The following is a 13,370-nucleotide window of genomic DNA, read 5'->3' as shown; positions in this document are numbered from 1 at the left end:
AAAACGACATTGTTGTTATACAATCATCATATTGTCGATGACATCATTTATGGAGTTGCACCTGATTATTATATCTAGCCGATGGTATTTATCTCGAATGAGCCATGTAGGTGCTTAGTTTTCATGCGCAGACAACGAGACAGGTAATTTTTTAAATATAAAAATGGGTTGGCATGAAAGGATATCAAAGGGGCATTCGTTGTATTAATGAAACGATGGATTATTATTGCCCGACCGGTGTATTATAGGGGCACACGTTTATATCTTTTATCAGAAAGGATAGAACATCTATGGCTGAATCGTTAGAACAATGATGATGTCAGTGATGAATGTTGGTTAATCATCAATCTCATTAAATATTTCGTTAGTTTATTATAGAATAAATAAACTCTGTTAGAATGTTCGGTTAGTGTACTTAGGGTACAAAGTGTAATTAGTAGATAGTTTGTGTATATTATTGTAATTAGTTAGAATATAAACGAAAGGTTGCGTCATATGTACGAACTGTCGTGACGGTAGAATGTAACCGCCGGCGAGGGTATAAATACCTCAGGCCACCATCACTTGTAATCATCCGTTTTCAATTACAAGTCAATAATACAAGATTTGTTTATTATAATTGTTATTACTTACGTATTATTGTTCGATTATTCGATCCCGTGGCCCTCAGTGAAGAGTAAAATAACTGAAACTTTTTAGTAATTTTGTTTAATTTTAATCACTAACTAAAAAACATTTTTAGCGTATTATTTTAATTTCGGATTGTTATATATTAAACTATATAAATAAAAATATATATTAAAGCCTCACTTTTTATGTGTTTGTAAAACGACATTTTAGCTGACTTGTGTTAGTTTGCCCACAACAAATATAGCCTTACAATATCTGATTGAGACAAAACTATGGAACAATTTGTAGCTAACAAATGTTAGGTGTTCTTATACATAGGAATGAACTGAGGACATCACACAGATCGAGTCTCAAGTATTTGACCATTATTTATTTACAAAGACATTAATGTTTCTAGAATTAGGAGGTATTAGTTGGTAGGCAAACCGAATTTGGTTAGGTTGAGTTTATCATGAGAGAAGCACATAAAGGGCACTGAAAGCTGGTAATTGTTTTATAAGGGAATTGCTAATACAAACTAGTGGATCATATTTTAATCCCCATCTAGTGTGCTACATTTACTTTATTCTAAACAAGTCGTGTAAAAAATAAATAATAATAGTCAAATACTTGAGGCTGGACCTGTGACGTCTTCATTTCATACTATATATAAATAAGAACACCCGACATTTGATATATATGCATTCATAAAAACCAGCTAGCTACTTTTAATTGTTTCATATTAATTTCTGTAAATCTCAATGGGTAGATTATATCTAATCGATCGTGCAAATCATCTTCTTTCTCCTTCTCATCCGCCCCACGCGGTGGTTGATCCTCAAAACGGCGTCTTTTCCGCTGTCTTCTCCATGATCGCGTATTATCTCATCACCAGGTGGCGTGAGAAGATAAGAAACGCGACCCCGATACATGTTCTCACCATGTTTGAAATGGCTGCCATTATCACCTTCGTCGCATGTTGTATCTACCTTGTTGCGTACCTTGTCCCCCACACGCATTTCTTAGATGATGAGGAAGAAGAAACACCCGAATGTGATGCTGTCGTTTGTAAATCTGGGGCGTTGTTAAAGCAAGTCGTAGAAAAGGATGTGATGATTTCAGAAACGGCCACTAAAGAGGATGAAGCGCTGATTGAAGCCGTGGTTGCAGGTAAAATCCCATCTTACTAGCTGGAAACAAAGCTCGGGGACTGCAAGCGTGCAGTTTAAGAATGGCGGTGGAGAGGATAACCGGGATGCCAATAGACGGTTTGCCAGTAGAAGGGTTTGATTATGAATCGATATTGGGACAGTGTTGTGAGATGCCAGTTGGTTATGTTCAAATACCCGTGGGTGTTGCTGGCCCGATGTTGCTAGATGGAAAGGAGTTGTATGTGCCTATGGCGACAACCGAAGGGTGCCTTGTGGCTAGCACTAACAGGGGTTGTAAGGCTATTTACGTCTCGGGTGGCGCCACTAGTGTGCTGGTTAAGGAAGGGATGACTCGAGCTCCTGTTGTTAGGTTCGGAACCGCAAAGAGAGCTGCTGAATTGAAGTTCTTCTTAGAGGAACCTCTCAACTTCGAGACTCTAGCTTCAGTTTTTAACAAGTAAAGACATTATTATTTAAATGTCCTTGTCTGTTATTATTCGGCTAATTCATTCTTATTAATTGCAGATCAAACCGATTTGGGAGGCTTCAAACAATCCGATGTGCGATAGCAGGAAAGAATCTATATATCAGGTTCACTTGTAGCACGGGTGATGCAATGGGAGTGAACATGGTTTCAAAAGGTGTACAAAATGTTTTGGATTATCTGGAAGCTATCTTCCCAGACATGGATGTCATTGGCATCTCCGGAAACTATTGTTCGGATAAGAAACCGGCAGGAGTGAACTGGATAGAAGGAAGAGGCAAATCTGTGGTGTGTGAGGCCATCATAAAGGAAGAAGTGGTGACAAGAGTGTTAAAGACAACCGTAGCTTCATTGGTCGAACTAAACATGCTCAAGAACCTCACTGGATCAGCCATGGCTGGTGCTCTTGGTGGGTTCAACGCCCATGCTAGTAATATCGTGTCGGCTGTGTACTTGGCCACTGGTCAAGACCCAGCACAAAACGTTGAGAGCTCCCAATGTATCACCATGATGGAGGCTGTGAATGATGGTAAAGGCCTACATGTGTCTGTGACCATGCCATCCATCGAGGTTGGTACTATCGGTGGTGGAACCCAATTAGCTTCGCAATCCGCTTGTTTAAACTTGTTGGGAGTGAAGGGTGCAAATAAAGAATCGGCAGGTTCAAATGCACGCCAACTAGAGATGGCCAAAAAAACCGGTTGGGGAACCGGTTTACCGGTTTAAACCGGAAACCGGTTTTTACGAAAACCGGTTTTTTAAAAACCGGTTTGACCGGTTTACAAACCGCCGGTTCGTCTTTCGGTTACAAGTTCTAGATCCAAAACCGGTTAACGAACCGGTTAATGGAAAAACCGGTTTTTTTTATTAACCGGTTATGGAAAAACCGGTTAACCGGTTTCTCCATAACCGGTTAAAAACCGGTTTTTGAACGTTGTATAACGGCTATATGCCCGTTTTTTTTGTTTTTGGACCGTTTTTTTTTTTACCATTTTACCCCCACAAACATCTATATATAGTTTAGGTTGGGTATTGGTTAGATCACACTCGATTATACAACTCCAAACGCTCTAAACGTTTATTTCATACGCGATTATTTTGTTATCTCACGCTCAATTATACCACATTACCACTCCATACGCTCTTATTTCGTAGTCGTTTATTTCATACTCGAGTATACCACTCTTATTTCGTAGTCGATTATCATGGCCTCCCAAAGTGCTGCTTCATCCGTCAACATGGGTGCCTCGAACACGGGAGAAACGGTCGTTCGGGTCATCCCCACGAAACGAAACCATGATGTTTGGCAACATTTCGACCTATGCGAAATGTCTAACGGTAGCCAAAAAGCTCGATGCAAACATTGTTTGAAGTTTTATGGCAAAGATGCAAACTCCACTTTAAAAGCGCATGTACAAAGGCCCTTTTGCAAGGCCTTGAAGGACGAATCGGGAAGTAGTTCGCAGCCGGAGATGACGAATCAAGGAGCGGTGTTTACGTACGACGTTGAAGCAGTACGTCAACAGTTTTCAAACTTTGTGATTCAACAAACACTTCCTTTCAACCACTTCGACAACCCTCAATTCACGGAGATGATGCGAAACTATGTTCAACCACGCTACCAACACGTAAGTCGTTCGACCCTTAGAAGAGATTGTATGAAGACGAGGTCAATGAAGGACACACTCAACCAATGACCGATGAATAAGCCGCGTACGACGATTACCTAAGAAATAGCTCGGGATCGGGTAGCGAAGAAAATTAGTTAAAGAAACAGCAAACATGGAGGCAAATCATGAGTAAGAAACAGCAAGTTGTTCATGTAATCGTGTCTAAGCATTCTTTTTCCTAATATGTGCTCTTATTTACTTGTTGATTTGGATTTTTCTAATTTAGTTAAAGAAACAGCAAACATGGAGGCAAATCATGAACAAACTGCGATTGGGAACAACAGGAGCATCTGCTAGTTCACGATTTAATGTTTGTATTTTTGAGTTAAATCATGAACAACAGTTCTTGGCAGAGATTTCTTCAGTGTTAATGATTTAATGTTTGTATTTTTGAGTTACGAATATGCGATAACGATTTAATGTTTGTATTTTTAATGTAAAAACTATAAATGAAAGTTATGTGTTTTTAATCTTTGGTTTGTTGAAAACACATTCACCAACACACACTCATACTCATCTTCCAAGCAAAGAACCCTAACAACGAAAGCAAAGAATGGCTTCGGTCAGTCCGTTTTGCCTTGTAGTTACCGTTTTGCCTTGTAGTTACCGGTTTGTTTATACTGTGAAAAAATAATGGTCTTCATTAAGTACAAAATATAAAAAACAAATATTCGTATTTGAAACCGCGAAATTTTAAAAAAAAAAAAAAAACCGGTTAATAAAAAAAACCGGTTAATAAAAAAACCGGTTTCTAAACCGGTCCTAACCGGTTAGACCGGTTAGGGTTTTGACAGCAAAAAACCGGTTATTAACCGGTCCGGTTATTAACCGAACCGGTTTTTTTCCGGGCCAAAAAAACCGGTCCGGTTAATAACCGAACCGGTTTTTTTAAAAAAACCGGTTTGTGCACCTCTAACGCCAACTGGCTAAGATTGTGGCCGCATCTGTTCTAGCCGGAGAGCTGTCTCTTATGTCTGCAATCGCAGCCGGACAACTTGTTAAGAGCCACATGAAATACAACTGCTCAAATAAAGATGGTTGTGCAAAAAGTTTGAGTTCCAGTCTTAGTCAACAATTGTTACCAGCCGGTCATGCTAGTCATTGTGACTCGGTGGAATGCACCTTTGTTTATTTGTGTCTATAAACATATATCTTAGTATACTATTAAAACAAATAACAATTTTTATATGACATCATACTAAGGTATTCATCTAGATGTCATGTCACATATTTTCTATCTTCCTAATTGTCAACTCATCCCCTACATAATATATAAACCTTAAGATTAAAGTCCCTAATACACATTTTGATTTTCCTCTCTCTCTTGATGTTTAGCCAATTCTTCCGACGATTATCTTCGCTTTTACCAGTATAACGATTCTTCTACCCTAATCTTCAATTCTCATGTATGATTGATTATTGTCATTTAATTTTCTTCGCACTTTATTGTTTGTAATTTGTTAATTGTTTATGCATGTATTCTATGTTTTCCTTCTGTTAATATCTTAAATAATTGTTTTTACATGATTGCTTAATTTGATGTTCGTTTAATCTATTTAGGTTGTCTACTAAATCTACATTACTTCTCCGATATTACCTGAGTTTGTTATACATCAAAATCCAAGGTTCAATGGACATGTTGAAGTTATAGTAATGACTCCATCTTGGCAACAATCAATGGTTAATTTAGGTTGTGATAAGAATTATTCTCTTAAATATGGTTGATTTAGCTTGTGATCAGAATTGTTCTAATATTCCAGTTATATCCAGTTTGTTAAAAAGATTGATTATCCGTTGGTAATTGTTACTAAACCAAAATATATGTTTTTATTTAATAATTTAATGCATATATTATTATACAAATATTAAATAACATTAATTAAGTTTTATTCATTTTAGCTTTTGTTGGTCCAATTTGTTAGATTAGCTAATTGGCTAGAAGAAGTAAATGCTGGAAAATGGCTTTGCTTTTGTACAACAACTAACTTTTCATTATAATATGAATGATGTTGTTTTGGTCATGACGAACGTGTCTTAGTTATTAACTTATGCTTATTTATTTATTTTATAGCTTATACAATTCATGAAAATTAATGTTTTTTATATGATCAAACTTTGTTTTGACTGTGTAAGGCTCCGGTCCCGGTGCCCTACATTGACGTTGGATTCAATCATAAACACAGTTCAAAATATCATACTGAATTAAAAACTTTTCACGGAATAGATAGAAAACATCAATCATTCGTTACATAAGTCTTAAACTTAAACAAACATTCAAACATGTCTTTTAAATTCAAGCATTACAAAACATAATGACTTCTAATCTTCAGATGTCAGCTTCTTTATTCTTTAACCATGTGTGCTCCTTAAGCCAGCTGTTTCATTCTACTTGCCTACGTGCATACTAAAAGTCACCTACGCTGAGTGAGTTTTAGTTAACCAGACAACATACATTACCTTCACATACTTACATATATACGTATTCGAAGATACATATTTCATACTTAACCTATTTACCTTTCTTTCATGCATACATACATTCTTTCTTTCTTTCATACTTTCATTATTTTAACATGTGTGCATTACATACATAACTATCTATGCGTTTTAATGAGCATTTCGCCCTATAACCTTCGTAGATATTATTGGGGTCTACAACCCCTTATCCTTCGCAGATATTATTAGAGTCTGCAACCTTGTAACCTTCGCAAATATTATTAGTGTCTGTAACCTTTTAACATTCGCAGATATTATTAGGGTTTGCAACCCTTTAACCTTCGCAGATATTATTAAAAGGGTATGTAACCCCTCATACCTTTCCATACCACCATACGTCCATACATTCATACAGTTATATAAATACATACTTACAAATGTCTTTTTCTATATCGTTCTCATATATTTAACATACATACGGCATACACTTACCACTTAAGGTAAATGTATTAACTAACACATAGGAGTATGCACACAGACCTGAAAACATAACAGCGAAAGGGGCTAAAAACTCACTTGAACTTTGTTCCTTTCAGATTTAGTCGGCATACCCTTCTTTAGTTGTGCACGGCTGACTTGGGTTGATCTCGGTTCGGAAGATTGAGCGGTGTAGAAAGCGTTTGGCTTAAGTGTGTGTTTTTGAGTGTGTAGGCTAAGGTGAGGAATGGATGGAGATAAAATGTTTGTAGGGTGTTAAGGGTATTTATACCCTATGCCCATGGACCTTAGACCCATTATCTAATTAAGTGTAAGGCCACGGCCCCGGTGCCCTACTTTGAAGTTGGATTTACTCATAAACACAATTCTAAATATCAGAGCGAATTAAAATTTTTCACAGAATTTAATAAGTCAACCATATATTACATAACATTCTAAATCTTTCTTAACATCATTCAATTTTGTCTTTCAATATAAAAACATAATAAAAAATAACTTCATAACATTATTCTCAAGATGTCAGTATCTTTAGTCCAATGTTATGTGTCTTCATTCAAGCTAGCTATCTTAGCCTATTCACCTGTGTGCATACTAAAAGTTAGCTACGCTGAGTGAGTTCTAGTTAATCAGGCAACATGCAATACGTTCATCTACTACATACTTAACATGCTTTACTTTCTTTTGTACATACATAAGTATATACCTTCATTCTTACTGACGTACTTTTGTTCTTTCATACTTTCATATTTTATCTTACTTCACATACGTACTTATACGTTTTAAAGAGTCTTTCGCCATATAATGTCACAGATATTATTAGGGTCTCCCATCCTCCTTTCACAAATATTATTAGGGTTTGCCACCCTCCTTTCACATATATTATTAGGGTATGTCACCCTCCTTTCACAGATATTTTTAGGGTCTACCACCCTCCTTTCACATATATTATTAGGGTTTGCCACCCTTCTTTCATAGATGTTATTAGGGTCTGCCACTCTCTTACCATACAACCATACATACCTTTCTTTATAAATTTTTTATATACTTTCATACATACTCTTAATATTTTCTTTATCATTCATAAAGCATTCACATATCATACACTTACCAGTTAAGGTAAGTGCATTAATTAATCACATCGAGTATGCACACAGTCCCAAAAACATAACAAGGAAATGGGGCTAGAAACTCACCTGTGTCATGTGCTTCTCAGAGTTAACTATTATACCCATCATTAGTTGTGCACGGCTAACTGTGTAATAATTATAACTAAATTAATTATCTTTAACTATATCATACTTCTATGTTAGTGTAACCCCTAGATCACGGGAGTCCGGGGGCAGCGCTTCTGGCAGCAGGGTTCTAAGGGCAGCAGCCCCTAGCGGGGTCCAAGGGGCAAAGCCTGGCTTGGAAAATTTTTTTTCATTAATAGTCTTTTACTAAATTTCATCAGAAAACTGATTTTCCCTGATTCTGGGTCAAGTCTAAACCAATCGAATCGAGTCTGGAATTCTAATTGAATCGAGTCTCAATTCGATTCGATTCGTTTCCATTCGATTCAATTTGTTTCCCATTCGATTTGATTCGTTTTCCATTTGATTCGATTTGTTTGGTTCAATTCAGTTCATTTCATGTCTTTCCATTCTAAATCACTTTGTTACACCCCGTTATGCCCGTTTTGCCCACGAATTGGGTTCTGGGCCATAAAACTTCGTTTTCTCACTCTAACATGGTCCAAACATCACCCGTTTGTACCACTTCATTCCAAAAAACTTGTTTACGCTCAAGTTTACATTTTCTTACCTAATAAGACCCGATTTGCGTTAGTATCAAATCCTATGGCAAAGCGACCTCAAAAACTTAACATTTTCATCTAAAACGTACCTTTTAGGTTTGGTCTTGCTTCGGCTTAGATTCAACACCTGAGTCTAGACGTTTTTATCTTGTTGTTTGATGATGTTGAACATGAAACCCAACCTTTCTTCAACTCGGATCTAGGTCCAAAATGATGAGAGTGTTTGTGTGTGTTTTTGAGTGTGTTATGGAGACTGGAAGACGGAAATGAGGGTTTTATGGATGTTTAACGATGTTTATATACCCTTAAGCCCATGGGCCTAAGTCCCATCACCCTCCCTTATTCCATCTTTTATTGTCCAAGCTCACACTCTATTACTTTTATCTTGCTTAACTAAATAATAATACACTATAAGTAAACGAAATTCTTTTATTTATTATTATCAAAAGTAGGATATTACATTAAGTCCATGATTTATTCTAAGTCCATCTATTTAAGTCTACCATCATTTTTATTATTTTATTATTTAATTGACTTTCTCTATTTTTTATTTTAAAAACATCAGATGTTACATAACATGTGTGAATGTTATTGAAATTTTCTATTAATTATTTGTAATTTTTGGTAACATATAAACCAATGTTTTCACGACCGGACCGGACCGAACGAACCGGTTGGACGGAAGATCGGTGTGTACAGCGGTCCGATTGTGTATAGTTGAACCGCTTTACAGAAAACCGCCTGGTTTTGTGCAGTCAGCGATTGAACCGGCGAACCGGATCGGAGGTTCAACCGAAAATGGAGAAATTAGGCTTCCATTTACACAGATCTGCAACAATGAAGCCTTCGATTTACACAAATCATGTCCAGACTTCATCATATAGTTGCATGCCTACGAGAGATCAGCCTGCATCAACAACCTTTGATTTGCACCAAAATAGAGAACAAGGTTTTCATGTTTTGGAAAAGGATTTAGATGACGACAAGTTAGGTTTAGGTTTCAAGAATTTTATGCAAAATGTGAACTCTTAACACTATTAAAATAAAGTAGGTTCAAATATTAGCATATAATTTGGGCTTTTAAAAAAAAGGTTTAAAGCAAAAGTAAAGTGTGCAGGAAATGGATTAACGTCATGCATGAAACCTCTAAAAACTAAATAATAAATATAAATTAAATCATCCGGTTCTTGAATCCGGGTAGACAGGTCCAATTGGTCCAACCAATGAGCTAGTAAAGTGTCTGGTTCGCTATCAGATTCGGTTATAAAAACATTAATATTAACAGCCATAGGTTAATGACTAAAAATACCAATTAATGATTTCAATTTCATTTAATAAATTCAAATGAAGATACTTATTATAATTTCCTTTAACTATTACTTAAAATATAATATATGTTATTGCTTAATTAATGCTAATATACATAAAATATGTATAAACCTTTTGAATTCATAACATATTTAAACACGGTTGATTTTTTGATTTGACCAAATAAAATTGTCTATTAATTGTTGGTGATTTTTTGGTAACTATTTAAAATACGTATAACCTTAAAGTCTTTTAATTTTTCCAATTATGCTAGATTGAATTAATAACATATTTAAACTAGATTAAATATGTTATTTGACAAATGCTTAACAAACTTTTAAAGCTTTCAATACTATCTAATCTCAACAAACTTTTCAATTTTTTATATTTGACCATTTTTTAATGATTACGTTTAAATGTCTATATGTGTAAACCCTCGGGTGGGCAAAAGTGAAATTGCACTAATTTTGACGTTATTTTACTAATCTCGTGAAAATAACGTTAAAAGTGGCGGAAGGTTAATCAGGTATCATGTAGTGGCGTTGATAGCCGAAAGACGAGGGTAAATGCACCAATCAGCCGGTATCCCGATGATTGAGTGCTATGTTCTTTATGTCCAAGGCTTGATGCAAAACTAGTATCGAGCCGGGGGTCTCACCGGAAGCAGCCTTTCTATCCCTATGAGGTAGAGGTAAGGCTGTCTACATCTTACCCTCCTCAGACCCTACCATAGCTTTGCTATTGGTGGGATATACTGAGTACGATGATGATGATGATGATGATGATGATGATGATGATGATGTTTAAATGTCAAAATTAATGTCTAAAACAAACCCTGCATTTTAATAATTCAAAAATCAAAAAACTTTCTATTTCTTTTTAGGAATTTGACTAATTAACCAATTTGCTCTTAATTATTTTTAATTATGTATTATTAACAACTTCTTCCCACCTTCTTTCACTGTAAAAAAAGACTTCGATATTCGCGACTTGTCTCAAACAAGAGAAAGAAACAAGTATCTTATCTTTTATAGATATTCACGATATATTTCCTGTGGTAACTGAGTTCATGAATTATATGGCCAGCAAACAGTACGAGCCGCAAGGTATATTGGTCAAGGTTTCATGATTACCTTATCACACGCCAATCGTTTACCTGTACGAAAAATTGATCACATCCAAGTGTTTCTGCGGGCGAATCCAATTTGAATTTGATAAATGCATTGCTTGTGAAGTATGCGTTCGTGTATGTCCTATAGATCTACCTGTTGTTAATTGGAAATTAGAAACTGATATTAGAAAGAAACGATTGCTTAATTACAGTATTGATTTCGAAATATGTATCTTTTGTGGTAATTGCATTGAGTATTGTCCAACAAATTGTTTATCAATGACAGAAGAATATGAACTTTCTACTTATGATCGTCATGAATTGAATTATAATCAAATTGCTTTGGGTCGGTTACCAATGTCAATAAAAAAACAATTACACAATTCAAACAATTTTAAATTTGCCTGAAATAAAAACTTAAGAACTCATTTTGATCTAAAAGAATGAACGTTTTTGTTTGGTGAATAGTTACAGTTATATTCATAATTATATTGATTGGGATTAGGCGGCGAGAATTGTGTTTTAATTTATATTAATATGAAAAATATATTTCTTTCCTATATTCTATATTGATGATTGATGATTTGAAAATATATAGATTCAAATTACTCCTTCGAGAGATTAGGCCAATAACTACATCTACATCAATCCATATCTATGAAAATGGGTTTTTTCAAATTGAATAATTAAGAACTGTTATAAAATAGAAAAAAGTGGAGTTACTTCTTTTTTCCTGACCGGGTCAATAAAGTTATGCAAGATTTTGATTTATTTATCTCTTATATATAATGGATTTACATGGACTAATACATGATTTTCTTTTAGTCTTTCTGGGATTAGGTCTTATATTAAGGGGTCTGGGAGTAGTATTACTTGCCAATCCCATTTATTCTGCCTTTTCATTGGGATTTGTTTTTTTTGTATTTCGTTATTCTATATTCTATCGAATTCCAATTTTGTAGCTGCTGCGCAGCTCCTTATTTACGTAGGAGCCATAAATGTTTTAATCATTTTTGCTGTGATGTTCATAAATGATTCAGAATATTCCAAATATTTCCGTCTTTGGACCGTGGGAGATGGAGTAACTTCCGTGGTTTATACAAGTCTTTTTGTTTCACTACTTACTACTATTCCAGATACGTCATGGTACGGGATTATTTGAACTACAAAAGCAAACCAGAATGTAGAGCAAGATCTTATAAGTAATAGTCAACAAATTGGGATTCATTTATCAACAGATTTTTTTCTTCCGTTTGAATTTATTTCAATAATTCTTTTAGTTGCGTTAATCGGCGCAATTGTTATAGCTCGTCAATAGTAACTCTTTATAACTGGAAAAACCTTGTTATGAGCTATCACATATCTTTCCTTTTTTCTATTTGACTTTGTATATAAAATAGAAATTATTTATATTTATTACTTCAATCTATTCCCAATATATTCTAGTCAATCCAATTGGTCAAATTGTTGTTCATATTAAAATGAATCGAGATTTATAAGGGGTTGGTTAATGATGCTCGAACAGGTACTTTTTTTGAGTGCTTATTTATTTTCTATTGGTCTATATGGATTGATTACAAGTCGAAATATGGTTATGGCTCTTATGTGTCTTGAACTTATATTAAATGCGGTTAATCTCAATTTTGTAACATTTTCTAATTTTTTTATAATCGTCAACTAAAAGGATCCATTTTTTTCTATTTTTGTTATATCTATTGCAGCTGTTGAAGCTGCTATTGGACTCGCTATTGTTTCATCAATTTATCGTAACAGAAAATCAACTCGTGTAAATCAATCAAATTTATTGAATAAGTAATATTATAATTTATTGAATAAGTAATATTATAATATAAATTATCACATTATCATTTTCATAAATTAATTTAAATTAGTAAATTAATTTAAATTAGCATGTCTGCCATGTAAGATATGATCATGTTATCACAAAGATAAGAAATCAAAGTATTTTGGCACTGGGAGTATCAAGAAATTCTAAACCGTAATCCAGAAGTTGGTTTTGCATTCAGATTGTAACAACTCGGGTTTTCGTATATATATTTTTATACTCGTCTCGTTTCGACGTTCGGGTTATTTATTAATTAAAATTTCACGCTTATTGAAATGATTAATTATTTTTTTATTATTATTTAAATTATTTATATAAAATATATTTATTATATTTTTCTTGTTTGGCATTTTTAACCCAAAATATAAACCTTAAACCTCTTTTGTAACCATCCTCAAACCTCAGGGGCTGAAATGTAAGAGTTTGTTATAACCCGTTTACATGATCGGGGTAACAGGATCC

General features: G+C 34.7%; 1 pseudogene; it reads left to right on the top strand.

The window, feature by feature from the left end:
* Positions 1 to 1,312: 1,312 nt before the first annotated feature.
* Positions 1,313 to 5,058, top strand: LOC143529624 (3-hydroxy-3-methylglutaryl-coenzyme A reductase-like; annotated as a pseudogene).
* Positions 5,059 to 13,370: the final 8,312 nt, after the last annotated feature.

Source organism: Bidens hawaiensis, unplaced genomic scaffold (genome assembly GCF_021521415.1).
Source record: "Bidens hawaiensis isolate Kalapana, Puna unplaced genomic scaffold, B.hawaiensis_p1.1 tig00008633_1, whole genome shotgun sequence".
NCBI classification, from domain to species: Eukaryota; Viridiplantae; Streptophyta; class Magnoliopsida; order Asterales; family Asteraceae; genus Bidens; species Bidens hawaiensis.
Note: the sequence above shows the minus strand (reverse complement) of the source record. Positions and strands in the feature narration are given on the sequence as shown.